This window comes from Bidens hawaiensis, unplaced genomic scaffold, assembly GCF_021521415.1.
Source record: "Bidens hawaiensis isolate Kalapana, Puna unplaced genomic scaffold, B.hawaiensis_p1.1 tig00014370_1, whole genome shotgun sequence".
NCBI lineage: Eukaryota > Viridiplantae > Streptophyta > Magnoliopsida > Asterales > Asteraceae > Bidens > Bidens hawaiensis.
In genome coordinates this window covers 379909-396754 of record NW_027492243.1, presented here as the reverse complement: position 1 = coordinate 396754, position 16846 = coordinate 379909, and positions in this window count along the sequence as shown.

The window sequence follows — 16846 nt, the reverse complement described above, 5'->3', positions numbered from 1 at the left end:
AGATACTTTGTAAAATAACTAAGTATATGTTCGTGCTCGTAGATCAAAGATAACAAAACACATAAAAAAAAGCTCGAAGTACAGTCTAATTCCTAGATCATACTCGAAAATACTTAGAACAAATTTGCCTAGAAGTTAAGACAGAGATCACACTCAAACTTTGCAACAATTAAGATTACAAGTTAATGAAATCATTCCGTTTGCTCAAGCTTGGGTTTGAGGTGAACAAGAGATCAAAATCCAGTTCAAAAAGTTATGTCAATTCATTGGAAAGATCTCAACATGGGATCAGATTGTCCAACAACTGTTACACCACTTCATTTTCAGCCTTATTATGACTCAAGTCAGGCTGACACTATGTGTAGGTTCTTAGCATGATTCTCATGACCTTTTGTGATATACTTAAGGTTCAATTAGTTTCTTGAGTTAGAATGGTCACATTTTAGACCTTAGTTGTTCCTTATCTCTTCTCAAAGCTTATTCAGCTTTCTCCAAATCACCCCGAATTGACTTCAAGCCCCTGATGCGTTGGTCAAAAATAAAATTTTTATTTGTCTGAGCAGTTTATTTAATAATAAGATACATAGATATCAGACCATAAGGTTGAACGTTGGACTTACAAGCCATCCGGACTTACATGCCTTTCATTCAGAGTGTTTAGGACTTATTTGAATGCCCCACTCCTGAAGTTCTTTTAGTGCCCCTTTAGGTCATGATATATTTATTTATCATAAACGATTTTGACGCATATTTGATTATCTTTTTCACTCTTTTTTCATTTGCATCATTTCCTTTTGATATTTATATATAGATATTTACTAGCTGCTCATAATTTGTTAAACTGTTTTTGGTAGACCAAAACATCAACAGACTCGTGTATGATCAGATAATTGCCTTTCTGCCTATCATTCGGAGAGATATGCAAGGAAAACATACCTTAGTTTTCAAATGAATCACCACATCAAACTTAGAATGATCATAGTATTTATATCACTTAGGTTACTGCACTCATGAGAAGAAGTTACACAAACTGTCAGTTTACTGAACAGAAATCTTTTAAGCCTATAATCCATGAGTTAGGAGATTAGACAATATACTATCATTTCCCAGTTTAGTTGGATTCAATCTCCACTTCAAAAACAATTTTCACTTCTGAATAGGAACTTGGATAATGTTATCATCTCTCTTGTATGATCACCAAAACAGTATTGCTTCATAAAACATCTTACATTTTCAAAATCATTTCCTTTGACAGGTCATTATTTTAAGCTTAGATTCTGAAAACAGTGGTCTTTTAAGCACATTTGATAAGCATACACATCACAAGTATCACACACATAATACTTACATAGCACATTTCATTCAGCAAAACACACCATACAGTCGAGCATGCATAGAAATCCATCGAGCATACTCGGAAGTCTATCGAGCAACCTTAAGATGTATCATTACAGAGTGTGTGCTCGACAGAGGTGAACATTGTGCTCGAGCAATAAAGTGCTAGGAATACTTGGAAAGTTTTCCATAGTACATGTCCATGCTCGAACAAAAAAAACATATCATTTGTGCTCGAAATACTTGAGAGTCCTCAAGTCTGGTTTGTTTGTGCTCGAAGAACAACAAACACAGCATTGCTACAGAACCATGCTCGGAATACTTAGAAAAGTTTTCCAAAGCAAGTCTATGCTCGAGCAACTGAGCAAAGACATTTGTGCTCGAATGACTTAGAATAGTCTTTCAAAGGCTTATGTCTGTGCTCGAAGAGCAATAAGCACCACATCAAGCACAGATTCATGCTCGAAGTACTTAGAAGCATAAAAATTCATCATGCAAGCACAGATCAAAGTACTAACGGCTGTAATTATCAGAATTAACAGAAATCCCACACACAAGCAGTCACAAACATGATTATGTCACACTAGAACAGTCACAAGAGTAACAGTCACACACATGATGATGTCAAACAGAATAGTCATATTAGCACAGCAATCAATCATGCAAACATTTACAGTGAGAAACATGGATCATCAGTAAGCACCTCACTTAAGCACACATCCTAAATTAGACTTTATCAGTATTAATCATTCCTAGGCATTTTAACAGAAAATGAAATCTGGTCTTATCTAAAGGTTTGGTGAATAAATCAGCCAAATTGTCAAATGTGTCTACCTTTTTCATTTCTATCAGCCCTTTTTCCTGACAGTCCCTAATGAAATGATGTCTAATTTCAATGTGCTTAGTCTTAGAATGTTGAACTGGATTCTTAACAATGAACATAGCAGCAGTATTATCAATTAAAATAGGTGTGAGTAAGAAATTCAGACCATAATCCAACAGTTGGTTTTGAATCCACAAAACCTGTGCACAGCAGGCAGATGCAGCAATGTACTCTGCTTCAGCAGTAGAGATTGACACTGTGGTTTGTTTCTTGCATTGCCATGACACCAGTCTGTTTCCAAGAAACTGACATCTTCCTGAAGTTGATTTTTGACTCATGTTGCAACCATCATAGTCACTGTCAGTGTAAGCCATCAAATCAAAAGAAGAGTTCTTTGGATACCAAATTCCCAAGTCTGGTTTTCCTCTCAAGTATCTGAATATTCTTTTTACTTCTAGCATATGCGACACCTTGGGATTAGCTTGAAATCTTGCACAAACACACACTTCAAACATAATATCTGGCCTAGATGCTGTGAGATACATTAATGATCCTATCTTGGCCCTATATTCATGCTGATGAACTGGCTCCCCCTTTTCATCAAGTACCATTTTTTCATGTGTGTCCATTGGTGTTGACACTGTCTTGAAGTCTTGGCACTTGAACTTGGTGAGAATCTCTTGAACATATTTTGATTGATTTTTGAAAATTCCATCTGGCTTCTGTTGCACTTGCAGTCCAAGGAAGAAATTCATTTCTCCCATTGAGCTCATTTGATATTTGGACTTCATGACTTGCTCAAATTCTTTACACATTTGTTCATTTGTTGACCCAAAAATGATATCATCCACATACACTTGTAGCAGCAGCAAATCCTTTCCTCTCCTTTTGTAAAACAAAGTCTTGTCAATGGCTCCTCTACAGAAACCATGTTCTAACAGATGGTTAGACAACTCATCATACCAGGCTCTTGGTGCCTGATGTAGTCCATACAGTGCCTTGCTGAGCTTGTAGACTTTGTTTGGATGAATTGGATCTTCAAATCCAGGAGGTTGAGTGACATAAACTTCTTCATCTATCTTTCCATTTAGAAATGCAGATTTTACATCAAGCGATAAACTTTAATGTTCATTGATGCTGCATAAGCCAGAAAAATCCTGATAGCCTCTAGTCTTGCAACAGGAGCAAATACCTCTTCAAAATATACTCCTTCTTCTTGTAGACACCCTAGAGCTACTAATCTAGCTTTGTTCTTGATCATTATCCCTCTTTCATCCTTCTTGTTCCTAAAGACCCATTTTGTACCAATTGCATACCTGCCTCTGGGCTTGTCCACTAAATCCCACACATGTAAGTCTCTGAACTGAGCTAATTCCTCCTGCATAGCTTCCACCCAGCTATTGTCCTTTAAACTTGATTGATGTTCTTTGGTTCAACTTGGGATAGGAAACATGCATACAGGCAGATATTTGCCTTTTCAGATGCACTTCTGGTAACTCTCTCATGTAGATCTCCAGTGATGTTCTCTACAGGGTGATTTCTTTCATTAGAGGTACTTTGAACAACTGGTGGTACACACACTTCTGCTTCTAGATTTGTCATATTTAACTCAGCAGATTCATCTTCAGATCTAACTTGATTCTCAGTAGAGGCTTGAACATGATTGAGTCCAGATGTACATACCTCATTCCCTCCTAGCTGCAATGAGTCAAATAGGGTCTGCAGTTGACACATTTCTTCAGTCTGAGAAGGTTGATGACTTTGGGTGGGCTCACTTTCAATAACACTTGGACCTTCATTTGAGATTTCAACTGCAGCCTCTTGTCCAACTCTCTCTACTTCAACTTCTTCATTGATGTTTCTACCAAAGTCAAATCCAGTTGAAGCAACTGAGGTCCATAGTTTGTCCAGATCAACTTGTTTTGCTTTTCCTTTTTCTTCAAAGCTGGTTCTGTACATACTTTCATCCATGTCTTCACTATAGATTTTAAATGATTTGATCATTTTCTCAAGATCAAATAACCATTTTGGACCATCAGTGTTGTTGAACTGGTTTTCAGTGAAGATGATGTCAAACGATTCAATCACCACCATGTGCTCTTTCACATAGACTCTATAATCTTTTGAATGAGATGAATAGCCCACAAAGAAACATTCCAGAGATTTGGATCGGAATTTGTTCAAGTAGTCTTTTGTGTTCAAGAGTGAGCATTTACATCCAAAAGGCTTCAAGAACTTCACATAAGGTTTTCTCTTGTAGAGAATTTCATATGGTGTCTTGTTTTGAGCCTTGTTGAGTAGAACCCTGTTCTGCACATAACATGCAGTGTTTATTGCTTCTGCCCAGAAAGTAACAGGAAGGTTAGCATCAGCAATCATGGTCCTTGCAGCTTCAATTAAAGTTATGTTTCTCCTTTCTGCAACACCATTTTGTTCAGGGGTTCTAGGAGCACTATACTGTTGGAAAATACCCTTAGAAGTGTAGAATTCACTCATAGTGTCATTCTTGAATTCTGACCCATTATCACTTCTAATCACTTTCACCCTCTTCTCAAGTTGATTGTCCATCTTCAAAACATAAGCCTTGATTAACTCTGGAGTCTCATCCTTGCTGCCCATGAAGAAGACCCATGTAAACCTTGAAAAATCATCAGTTATTACTAGGCAGTATCTCTTCTTTCCAACACTTGGAACACTCACTAGACCAAACAAGTCCATGTGAAGTAGTTCTAAAACCTCATCAATTGTGTTCAGCAGTTTACTCTTGTGTGAGGATTTGTGTTGTTTTCCTTTAAGGCAAGATGTGCATTTGTCTTCCAACTTGAACTCTCTTGTGGGAAGACCAACAACATGTTAACCTTTCACTAGTTTGTTCATGGTCTTCAAATTGACATGACACATCTTCCTATGCCATAAGACAGATTCATTCTCAGTTGCCTTTGATACAAAGCATGAACCACCTCTTGAAGTTGCAGTATTCATACTAAGTTCATAGCGGTTGCCATTTCTTGGAGACATCATCATAATCATTTCAGTTGGTATCACAAACTCTGGCTTCAAAATCAGGCAATGTTCATCATTAAAGGCAACCTTATAGCCCTTGTCACAAACTTGAGAAATGCTCAGCAGATTGTACTGTAGTCCTTCAACATGTAGAACATTCTCAAAGGATACTTTGCCATTTGTGAGTGTTCCCTTTCCTACAATTTTACCTCCATTTTCATCACTCCCAAAAGCAATTGGTCCCTCATACTTCTTCACATAATTGATCAATGTAGACTTGTCACATGTCATGTGCCTTGAACATCCACTGTCCATATACCATAAATCATTTCTGCTCAGGGACTGTTCCTGCACACACATAAAAGGAATCAGTTTGATTCTGAGTTACAAACTCCATCAGTTTGTAATTCAGAGAAAGAGGAGGATGCATCAAAAGTTGGAATTGAAACTGGTGGTGGATCTTCATACGCAACTTCACACTCATCATCAGTGTCTAATTCTGATCCAATGTGCACTGCAGATACTTTAAAGCTTCCATCAACTTCCTCAAGTAATTTATCCTTCCCACCTTCTACTTCCTTCTTTACCTTCCACTGAAAAACCTCTTGGCTCAAATCCTTGTTTTAACAGAAACTTCTCATCACCATTAAGAACACCTGATCTCTTCTTAGCCTTTTCTTCACTTAGAGACCTTCTGTTCTTATCTGTTGTTTTCAGGATTCTATCATCTTCTTTGAGCTTCAAATTTGCTTTGAGTCTTTGTTCCAACACAGACTGATAGTTCTTATCTTCAGATGGATTTTTGTTTCCCTTCAAGTATCTCTCATACATTTCTTTGTAACTTTTCATATCATAGCCACTAACCACATCTAGAATTTCAAAACTATCCTCAAGAATCCAGCAAGAGTCAGTGTGATGCCCATATGCATCACATTTTGTGCAAAACACTTTAGCAAAGCTTCCCAATTCCTCAAGAAGTTTCTTGTCCTTGATCTTGTCACTTGGTTTAGGGAAGTCAAACCCTAAAGATGTCTTTGGGTTCAAAGTGTTAGAAAAGTCCATCTTGATTGGTTTGCTGAGATCAATTGGTTGAGAACATTTTTCTTTGACAAAAACAATTTTCTTCAACTTGGATGGCAATTTTGAAGAACTTCCCTCTTGTTCTTTTGAACATGTTCTTCTTGGAGCATAGTCCACATCACCCACATCAAATAATTCATGATTGGAGAAAACTGGGTAGATTGGTGGATGACTTTGATCATAAGAGGATTTGATTTGTTGTTCTGTTCTCTTCTTGATGACTGGCTATGATCTAGCACATATATCAAATGGAACATGCTCTCTTCTCATTTTCTCATGGTGCTTTCTCACATTTGTTGTCATAGGTGGCAGAAGGGGAATTTTGTCACTTTTCTTCGTATTTGCTCCTTTCTTCTTCTTCCCCTTTGATGACTGAGAGCTTCCACAGCTACAATTGCTTTCTTCACTAGAGTATTCACTCCACTTCTTTTTCTCTCCTTGAAGCTGTTCATCCACCACATTTTCTTGCTTGTCAGCCTTTTTCATTACAAATTCTCCTTCCTGATCTACCATCACATCATCATATTGCTTGATAAATTCTGGCTTATCATCAAACACATTTTTGAACTGTTTGAGATACTCACTTCTACTCTCTTTATCAACTTTCAATGGGTAACTATCACAGAATGGTGGTGGTACCTTCTTGTACTTCTCTTCCTCCGTCATCTTTTCAACATGACCAACAATGTTTCCAGTAGAGACAAGGTTTTTCAAGAACTCAATTTCAATCAACAATTCAACATTCTTAAGTTTTTCTTCAGCAAACATCTTCTTTAGTCCTTCTATCTCAACTCTTATTTTGGATTGAGCTTGGTATGATACCATGCAATCATCCTCCAATCCCTTGATTTGACTTTCATATGTAGCCTCACTATCAGCATACACATTTAGAAAGACATCCTTCCTACCACATTCAGTTTTCCATTTTTCATAGGTGGCAGAAGAGGAATTTTGTCACTTTTCTTCTTCTTTGCTCCTTTCTTCTTCTTCCCCTTTGATGATTGAGAGGTTCCACAGCTACAATTGCTTTCTTCACTAGAGTATTCACTCCACTTCTTTTTCTCTTGTTGAAGCTGTTCATCCACCACAATTTCTTGCTTATCATCCCTTTTCATTACAAATTCTCCATCCTGATCTACCATCACATCATCATATTGCTTGATAAATTCTGGCTTATCATCAAACACATTTTTGAACTGTCTGAGATACTCAGTTCTTCTCTAACAAACTTTCAATGGATAACTATCACAGAAAGATGGTGGAACTTTCTTGTACTTCTCTTCCTCCGTCATCTTTTCAACATGACCAACAATGTTTCCAGTAGAGACAAGGTTTTTTAAAAACTTAATTTCAATCAACAATTCAGCATTCTTGAGTTTTTCTTCAGCAAACATCTTCTTCAGTCCTTCTATCTCAATTCTCATTCTGGATTGAGCTTGATATGATGCCATGCAATCATCCTCCAAACCTTTGATTTGACTTTTATATGTAGCCTCACTATCAGCATACACATTTAGAAAGACATCCTTCCTACCACATTCAGTTTTCCATTTTCCGACCTCCTGATTTAATTCTTTAATTTTAGCAAGAAGATCAGAAATAGAAGTATCAGAATGTACCTGAGTGTTTAAAGATTCAGTATTCTCATTAATTTTGGCCATGAATGCAACATTTGCTCTTTCCATCTCAGCAACATGATTACTCCAGTCAAACTCTCCATCCTGAGCCACCCTTGCAACAGCCACATTCCCTTGATCCCTTTGCTGGTTCATACCATTTTGAGATTGATTTGTGTGAACCTGCATCTAATTATTTCTCTGAGGTTGAAATGTCTGTTGGGTTGTTCTATTCTGATTTTGATAAGGATTTTGATTGGACATTTGATTTCTTTGCTGCTGAAAGTTTTGGTTCTGATTTTGATAAAACTGATTCTGGTTAACTTGATTTCCAGACTGCCTTGGCATGTTGCATTCCCTTGCAAAGTGTCCCAGTTGTTGACAGTTATAACAGATGGCTTTGGATTTGTCAAATCCAATTCTTTCATTTGGTCCATTGAAGCTGGTTCTGCCAGTTCTGTTATACAACCTTTTGCTTCTTATTGCCAACATAGGCGCTTGCCATTTGATGTCCATATCTTCTAAATCATCAGCATCTATCTGTTCTAAATCTTCTTGCACAATGCTTGTGTTTATCAGATTCTTGGCCACAAAGGCATGGTAAGACTCAGTGAACATTGAGAACAAAGCCTGGTAGTCTGTTCCTTGAGTCTGGTTATGATGTACAAAATTAGACTGCCCATTTCCAGAAGTTTTATTGTCATCTTCAATCAGCTGCACATTGAATCTTGACTGACTGCTACAAGATGAGTTTGCTTCTGATGGTTCCTCAATGATAGGCTGTTGATTCTTGATTGAGAGGTTGCCCATGGGTGCCACAAGAGCATTGTTCATTTGAATGCTTGGCTTGTCCTCTCGAATCATGTGATTCTCTATCATTTTATGTTCAGCAGCCTTTAGAAAGGCAATCACATCATCCAGCTTGAAGGTAGGAAAATTTGCCTTTTCCTTTATAAACTTGCTTGCCGTATACCATTCACCAGATAGAGATGACAAAAGCTTCTTGTTAAGCTCAAAATCGGAAATCTGCAAATCAGTGGTCCTTATTTCATTTACAATGGTCATGAACCTTTGTAACACTAACTTTAACCTTTCTCCTTCCTTTAACTTGAACCTGTTCAACTGCTGCTTCAGTCGGTCTTTCTTAATATCTCTCAGCTCAGTATTTCTTTCAAACATTTCAATCACTACATCATACATATCCTTTGCATTTTTATGATGATTTACAGTGGTTAAAATCTCCCATGAAAGCCCCAACTTTAGCATGGACAGTGCTTTGCCATCCCTTTTTTTCATTCTAAGATCAACCGCAGCACTGTTATTTGGAGCTGCAGAAGGAGTATAATTCCCTTCAGTAATAGCCATCCAAAGTTCTGGATCATTATAGTTCACTGCAGCTTTAAACAGTACCTTCCACTTTATGAAGTTCTCTTGCCCAAGCAATCTTGGAATCTTGTTGGTTGAAACTTCCTGATCTTCCATTTCACAAGATCTGAGGTTTTCAACAGCAAAGCATAGTGAATATTCAAGCTTCTTCACAAACCCTCAGTCTCGTGGTCTTCAGTGAGCTTACTCAAGCTCTGATACCAATTGTGAGAACCGAGCCCCGATGCGGAAGCGTGAATAATGGTCGTTATTAACGGAGGAGCTCGGATCTGAGCAAGGATCGAATCGTATTCGCTCTTGAAAGGGGGTTTTGGATGGATGAGTGGTGTTTGGGAGAGAGCCTGAATCGATTATAATGAACAATAGACTGGATGAACAAACATATGCAATCGATTCACGAAGATAAAGAAGTGGCAGTATGATTTCATTAACCAAAAGATTGTCATTACAAAGCACTCATACATACACACATACATACAATAAAGATCAGCCACCTCTAGGAGAGCTCATCCTGGAGGCGGCGGCTCTCTCAAAGAGATAAACCCTAGATCTCACACAATACACAATACACTCATTCTAGACAAATTAACAAATACATCTATTTATACTAGTCTAGCATGTCTTGGTCTTCAAGCCATCCACCCTTGGTTGAGACCAAAAATATTAATTATTTTTCACCCATAATTATAATAATTCGATGCGTCGGTCTAAAATATAAGTCCCAACACAGTCAACCTCCAGGTTTTGAGGATCCAATTCATCCTGATCACGTTTACCGCCTTGACAAAGCACTATATGGTCTTCACCAAGCATCTCGCGCTTGGTACGCCACACGGGCTGATCATTTGGTGAAAAATGGTTACAAGAGAGGAATCATCGATCAAACTCTCTTTGTCAAAAAGGTCAACAGTGATTTGATTCTGGTTCAAGTTTATGTCGACGACATCATCTTCGTGGTCCACAAATGAGGATCTGTGCAAGGAGTTCTCTGAGGTTATGCAACAGCTATTTGAGATGAGTTCCTTAGGGGAGATGACCTTCTTCCTGGTTTTACAAGTTGAGCAAAAGAAGGACGGGACTTTGATTCACCAAGAAAAGTACGTTCAAGACATTGTTCAGAAATTTGGTTTAAAGGACTCATCATCATTCATGACACCAATCGCAACGCGACCTGTTCTAGCTCCTAATCCATCGGGAAAACCAGTCGATCAACACCTTTACAGGTTAATGATTGGTTCCCTGATGTATCTCACTGCAAGCAGACCAGGCATCATGTTCCCTGTTTGTCAGTGTGCCAGATATCAGTCAGACCCGAGAGAATCCCACATGATGGTTGTCAAGCGTATTTTTAGATACTTGAAGGGTAGACCGCGTTTGGGTCTTTGGTATCCAAAGGAATCTCCCCTGGAACTTCATGCTTACACCGACAGTGATTATGGGGGATGCAACTTGGACAGAAAGTCTACATCTGGTGGATGTCAATTCCTGGGAGATCGGTTGATCTCATGGCATTGCAAGAAACAAGTCACTATGTCCATCTCCACAGCAGAAGCCGAGTACATTGCTGCATCCAGCTGCTGCTCTCAAGTGATATGGATCCAGCATCAGCTGCTGGATTACGGTTTGAATTTCTATGGATCAACGATCAAATGCGATAATGAGGCGGCCGTTGCTATTGTCAAAAACCCGGTCCAGCACTCAAAGACTAAGCATATTGACATCCGGATACATTTTATTCGTGATTGTTTTGATCGCAAGCTTGTCGACATAAAACGGGTCCATACTGATTTTAACTTTGCAGATCTCTTTACAAAAAAGCTTTCAGTTGTGCCCGATTTTTGTTTCTCGTTGAATCATTGGGCATGATTTCTTTGAGTAAATCTTATCTTTTAGGTTTAACTGTAAATATTTTTCAAATATGTCACAACTTTAGAGGGAGAAAATGAGTTAACTTTAACTCACCAAAAAGATTTTTAAATTTACTTTTAGTAAAACAAAAATCGAGTCACTTGACTTAACAAGAAGATTTTATTTTAATATATAATATTGATTTCATCTTTACTCCTATTTAAGTAAAATCTAAGAAAATTCAAAAAGAATTATCCCGTTTAGAGGGAGCTCTTGTTTAGAGGGAGTCGGATATTTAAAATTCTCAATCTAGAATTTGATCCATTTTATGTGGAAAATGATAGTACATTGGTTTGTAATGATTCTATCACGTAAAAGAATGGAACAAAAGGCTACAAGGTCATTCATAGATGTGTAGGTAGGCTTGACTAACAAGTAAGTGTTGGATGATATAAACCAAAATTCCTGCCGGTACTAGTGGATATACAATTATGAAGCGGTTGCATGATTCCGTAAAGTCATATTCATGAAGGCAAAAATGTAACTATACATGTCATACCCAAGCCTCTCTTTACCTGATCACAGTCGTCTTATGAAAGTCAGTGTCCGTTTTAATTTTTTATTGAGTCAAGTAAAAAGTCAAGAAAAGCAAGAAAAAGAAAACAGAAGAGTCAGAAAAGAAAAAGAAAAATCAAGAAAAAGAGTCAGTCCTAGGAATTTTAACTTCTGCTTTATTTCTTCATTTATTTTTGACTCAAGCCTTGGACTTTCTACGTTTATAGTCATACAAGATCTGATTGTTAAGGCCCTGAGTCTTCTGCTTTGTTTTATTTTCTTTCTATTGTTCAAGCCTTGGACTTTTTCTGCGCGATAATATGGTATTATCCGACCTGATTGTTATGGCCTGAACTTCTGCCTTATTTTAATCTTTCTAGATCGAGTCAAGTGTGCAAAGCACAAAGTGTTATGTGTAAAGTGTACAGTAAGTCAGTCTGTCAATAAGAGTACTGTGATCAACTAAGAAAGGTCTAAGTCAAGTTGAGGTGATATGTTAACACAAAGTAAGCCTGAGATATGATGGAATCAGTAACACGTCTGATTAAGTGGGGACCACATAAGCACCGTGCCTAATTGTACTTTAAACGTATCATTTCTGGCATCAAAACACTTGTCAAGTTAAAAAGGAGGACAATATCTACAGTCAATGATGAACTTGTGTCACAATAATTTCAAAATGGAAACGCGATTTGGGGCTTTGCAAATCAATATGATTCCATATCGTGATCGTTCTTTGTAAATTAACCAAAGAAAAGAACTATGAAAATTAATTTAATTTTATTGTTTTTAACTTTAAAATGTCTTAAATTTTTTTTGTTTTATTTTGTTTGTATTTTCTAAAATATTAAGTATCTGCATAGTTTAATATCTTAAACTTTATTTTTATTTATTTTATTTTTATTTTATTTTATCTTTAATTTTAAATTTTAATTTTATTTTTGATTTTAATTTGGTGTCTTCTTTTATTACGTTTTATTTTGACAAAAGAGATCGTTCGTGCAAATGTTAATGCTTATGGACCAACAAAAGAAAATATTATAAACAATCAAGTGCGTGGGTTCGGTGGGTAAATGTTTTTCGCGTGGGTAAATGTTTTTCGTTTTAAAGACCGAGGACTGAGAGTGTATTTTCGGTGAATATTCACGATGTTTTGACCTTATCGCGAGATAGGCTAACCCTATATATAAGGAAAACCTAAAATATCTTTCACTATTCACCAAACACTTTTAGCTTTTACTCTCTTCTCTCTCACATCTTCAAACTCTCAAACCCTAATCTTTTTCTACTTTTCAAAGAATCTGGCCCTCATAATCACAAACATGCCGTTGAATCCTGAGTATCCACCCTCGGTATAACATCAGAACACCATAAATCATTTCATCTTCATGTTTCTGGGTTCTCGTGGATCGAGACGATGGTTCATATGAACCATCGGCTAGATCCATGACTGATCTTCGTATGAGATTGATTAATATGTTGTGTATAATCTGTTGTTGGACTTATTGATCTCGATTATCATCATTAATTATTAGAATTAGGATTGTTTGTGTAAAATTTGTAGATTTAAGTTTCGTTCAAAAGTTCTAAGGACAAATTGACCAAGTAAACAAAGGAGATTCAAGCTCAAACTTTCCAGAAACTTGATTCACATCTAGGCGACCATGAGAAAAGAAAAGGGAGGATCAAAAAGGGCGAAGTACAGGTCTTCGCATGAAAGGGTCTTTCGCTTTGCTTGACCTCATGGAAGCGAAACATCTTTCTGTTTCGCTTCGCTTGACCTCATGCGAAGCGAAACAAGGTCTCATGCGAAAAAACCACACTTAGCAAAATTTTCAGAATCTCAAACCTAATGCTACCTGAACTGTTTTTGAACAAATAAACTGTTTGGACTGTTTTGGACTTGATCTTTGAACATTATGGACTAATTAACTTATAGATTGACTAAAATTAACTTATTAACTTATTAAATCTAAAATGTACATAATGATAGTATTAAATCTAATTATCTAATATGTAGATACTTAATTCTTATGTATATATCTTGTTTAGTTTGTTTATGTGTTAATGATGACTCTCATGATCTCTTGGTTTTTTAACTTTAGGAGCATAACAACTTTTGTGCTCTCGGGTTGCCTAAGGCAAAGGCATATAAGGTGTTCACGTCCATGGTCAAGGGGCTAAAGCAATCACCCCTTGCATATGCTATTACAGCCAATCCAGCCGTGTATTACAAGTGGATTTTGGATTTCTGGGCATTTGCAAAGATAGCTGATGATTCTCTGTCCTTCACAACAACGGTCGCAAGACAGGAATTGACCATCACAAAAGCAGATATCTGAAGAGTGTTGAAGATAAAGGATGAGCCAGAGTACAAGTATGAAAGAGGAAACAAGAAGAAGCTGGCTGACTTTGTCACACAGATGGGATATGACACAGAATGAAAAAGTTTGGAGAAGAGTCATTTGTCACCATACTGGAATTCCACATCATCACTCATTGTTTTTCCGATATTCGTGGAGGGTTTGACAGCATGAGCTCTGACTGGGTGCGTGTTATGTCTGCATTGACTACCAAAGAGAAGTTCAACTATTCTAGAAGGATATTTCTGTGTATGTTGGGAAATATAAAGAGTCGGGCTACATGGCTTATGTGCCCGAGATTTGTGCAGCTTCTGTTAGATGATATGTTACCAAATGTTCAAAGGCCGGGGTTCAAGAAAGCAAAGGACAAGAAGTCACACCCCGAGCCATATCATGTGAACGAGATCAAGGTGTCAGTGTTTGGTGTGTTGTTGAGCAACAAGGGCAGAGGTCATCAGTATACAGGACCACGACCTGGGCCTAAGTTTGGTTTATTTGAAGAGACAGAGCCTGCTGGGGAAGAGGCGTCTGGTGAAGGTGAGGGTGATGAAGAACCCGAAGTTGAAGGTGAACAAGATTCATCAGATGAGCCGGCCGAGGATCGAACAATGACCAAGCATGACTTGAAGAGGAAAGTGGCTGAAAAGGGCAAAATGATAGAACTTGAGGAGGAGGAAGAAGACCTGCCGCCCCTGAAGCGCTTGAGGAGACTTGGAGACTCCCAGATGTCAACCAAGTCTCATGTCAAGTCTCCCTCACAAGAAAAGCCCTCCGACCAACCAAAAATTACAAAAGAAGCCCTGGCCCAAGCCCTCAAAACACTAGATGTAACCAAGATACAAATCCCTACCTACAAGCCACCTAAAACCAGAAAGAAAACCAAAGCAAAGAAAACCAAGACCCTACTTCATGACTCACCAGAATCTTCACCTCAACCCTCACCAACAAACCAACCAATTTCAACATTCCTACCTCAAATACCTTCCTTACCACACTCACCACAAAAACAACAAACCCAACCCGAGCCTTCTCAAGCCTCAACACCACCTACCCAACCAACCTCATCCATATTCACCTCATCGGTTTTCAGCTCACCAATACAAACAACAAGCCTATGGAGCAAAACCGTTATAACTTCCCTAACCCAAACCGTCACACCATCTACAACGCAACCAACTCCACCCACCACCATAACTTCACCAATCCTTACCCAAGCCATCTCCTTACCTTTGCCTACAACCTCACCACCCATAACGACCACCACGCCACCATCCACCATTATCTCACCCAAACCCATCTCCTGAGGGAAGTCTTCGACACCTCTAGTGTATGCCGATCCTATCCTCGATAGGATCATCGCACTGGAGGAATCAAACGCTAAAAGGGCGGAAAGAGAAATAGCGCTCCTCAAGTTCATTAAGGAGATGAAGCAGAAAGCGTTGGAGGATGAGGCAGAAAAGGCGGCTCTGAGGGATAGGATAAGGGTGTTGGAAGAGCAGAAGGAGGCAAGTGACGCTCTTGCCGAAAATCAAAGATTGTTGACAAACACCTTCCACACCTGAATCCAGAATCTACAAGCGTTGATGAATCATGAGGCCTCTGAGAACGCTAATCTGAGAGCAGATCACACTAGACTTGGAGAAAGACTGGCTACACTTGAAAGAGACTTACCAAGTGCTAGTGCTCTCAGATCAAGCGTAAATAAGAAGATTGAAGATGCTACAAGAAGGTGGGATGTTGAAAAGGAAGCTACGAACTCAAGAGTCGCTAAATTGGAAAATCAACTTGCTTCCTCCACCTCTCTCGATACGCTCAGAGCAGAAATGGAGGCCATAAAAGAAATGATCAAGGAACAAGACCGTCTGAATGAGCTACAGCTCAAGACTAATGAAGATATGGTGAGCAAGTACCAGGCGGCCTCAGACCTCATGGGCATTCAAGAAGACAAATTTCATGGTCTGGAGGATAGGCTTGACGCTGTATTTGGAACTTGGAGAAGATCTGGTGAGACTTCTCAAGTCGATGGTTCACAACCTGCCGCAGGTCCTTCTGTGACCGTGAGAGGCGTACAGGCTGTTGTGTCTGAAGGAGAGGCGATTATTGGTCGGTTAGTACAACAGGGCGGCCAATTTAGCGGTGTTGGTGGTGGTTATGATGGTGATGATGATGGTGATGAAGAAGATGATGATGAGGAAGAAGATGACGACGATGATGAGGTTCATGACAGTTTTGATGATGATGACAATAATGGTGATGAAGGTGGAGCAGGTGGAGAAGGAGGGGCCAGGGCAGCAGGAGGTGGAGGTGGAAATAACACTCAAACACCTTCACCAGCTCAACATGATGTTCAAGACCCTGCTGCTCACGACTCTGCTGGCAAAGTCAGGGAACACGACACTCAGATTACTGACATTTATAAAGATTTATTTCTTGATGACTTTGCAGGTGCCATGGATGATTTTATCGAAGCAGGAAAGAACTTGGAGCAACTTATTGATCAAAATATATAGGGGAGAGTTGAAGACGATTACATCAATTACTCACCAAATCCAGATACTCCTTCTGCTCAAGTTCAGACTACAGAGACTCCTACTGCTGATCCTATCTCCACTCCAACAGATGACTTGACACAGGAACCACTAAAGAGAAAGAGAAAGAATCACATAGTGTCAAGTAGTGCATGCGCCCGCGATCTCATCTATCCTTACCACGATGATTCACTGATCGTATATGCAAAGTACAACAAAGAGAACGCATGTTGGGCGATCAGGCGATACAGTGGTGATCTGATATACCTCAATCATCATGAGCTGAAATCACTACCAGAGCTTGACCTC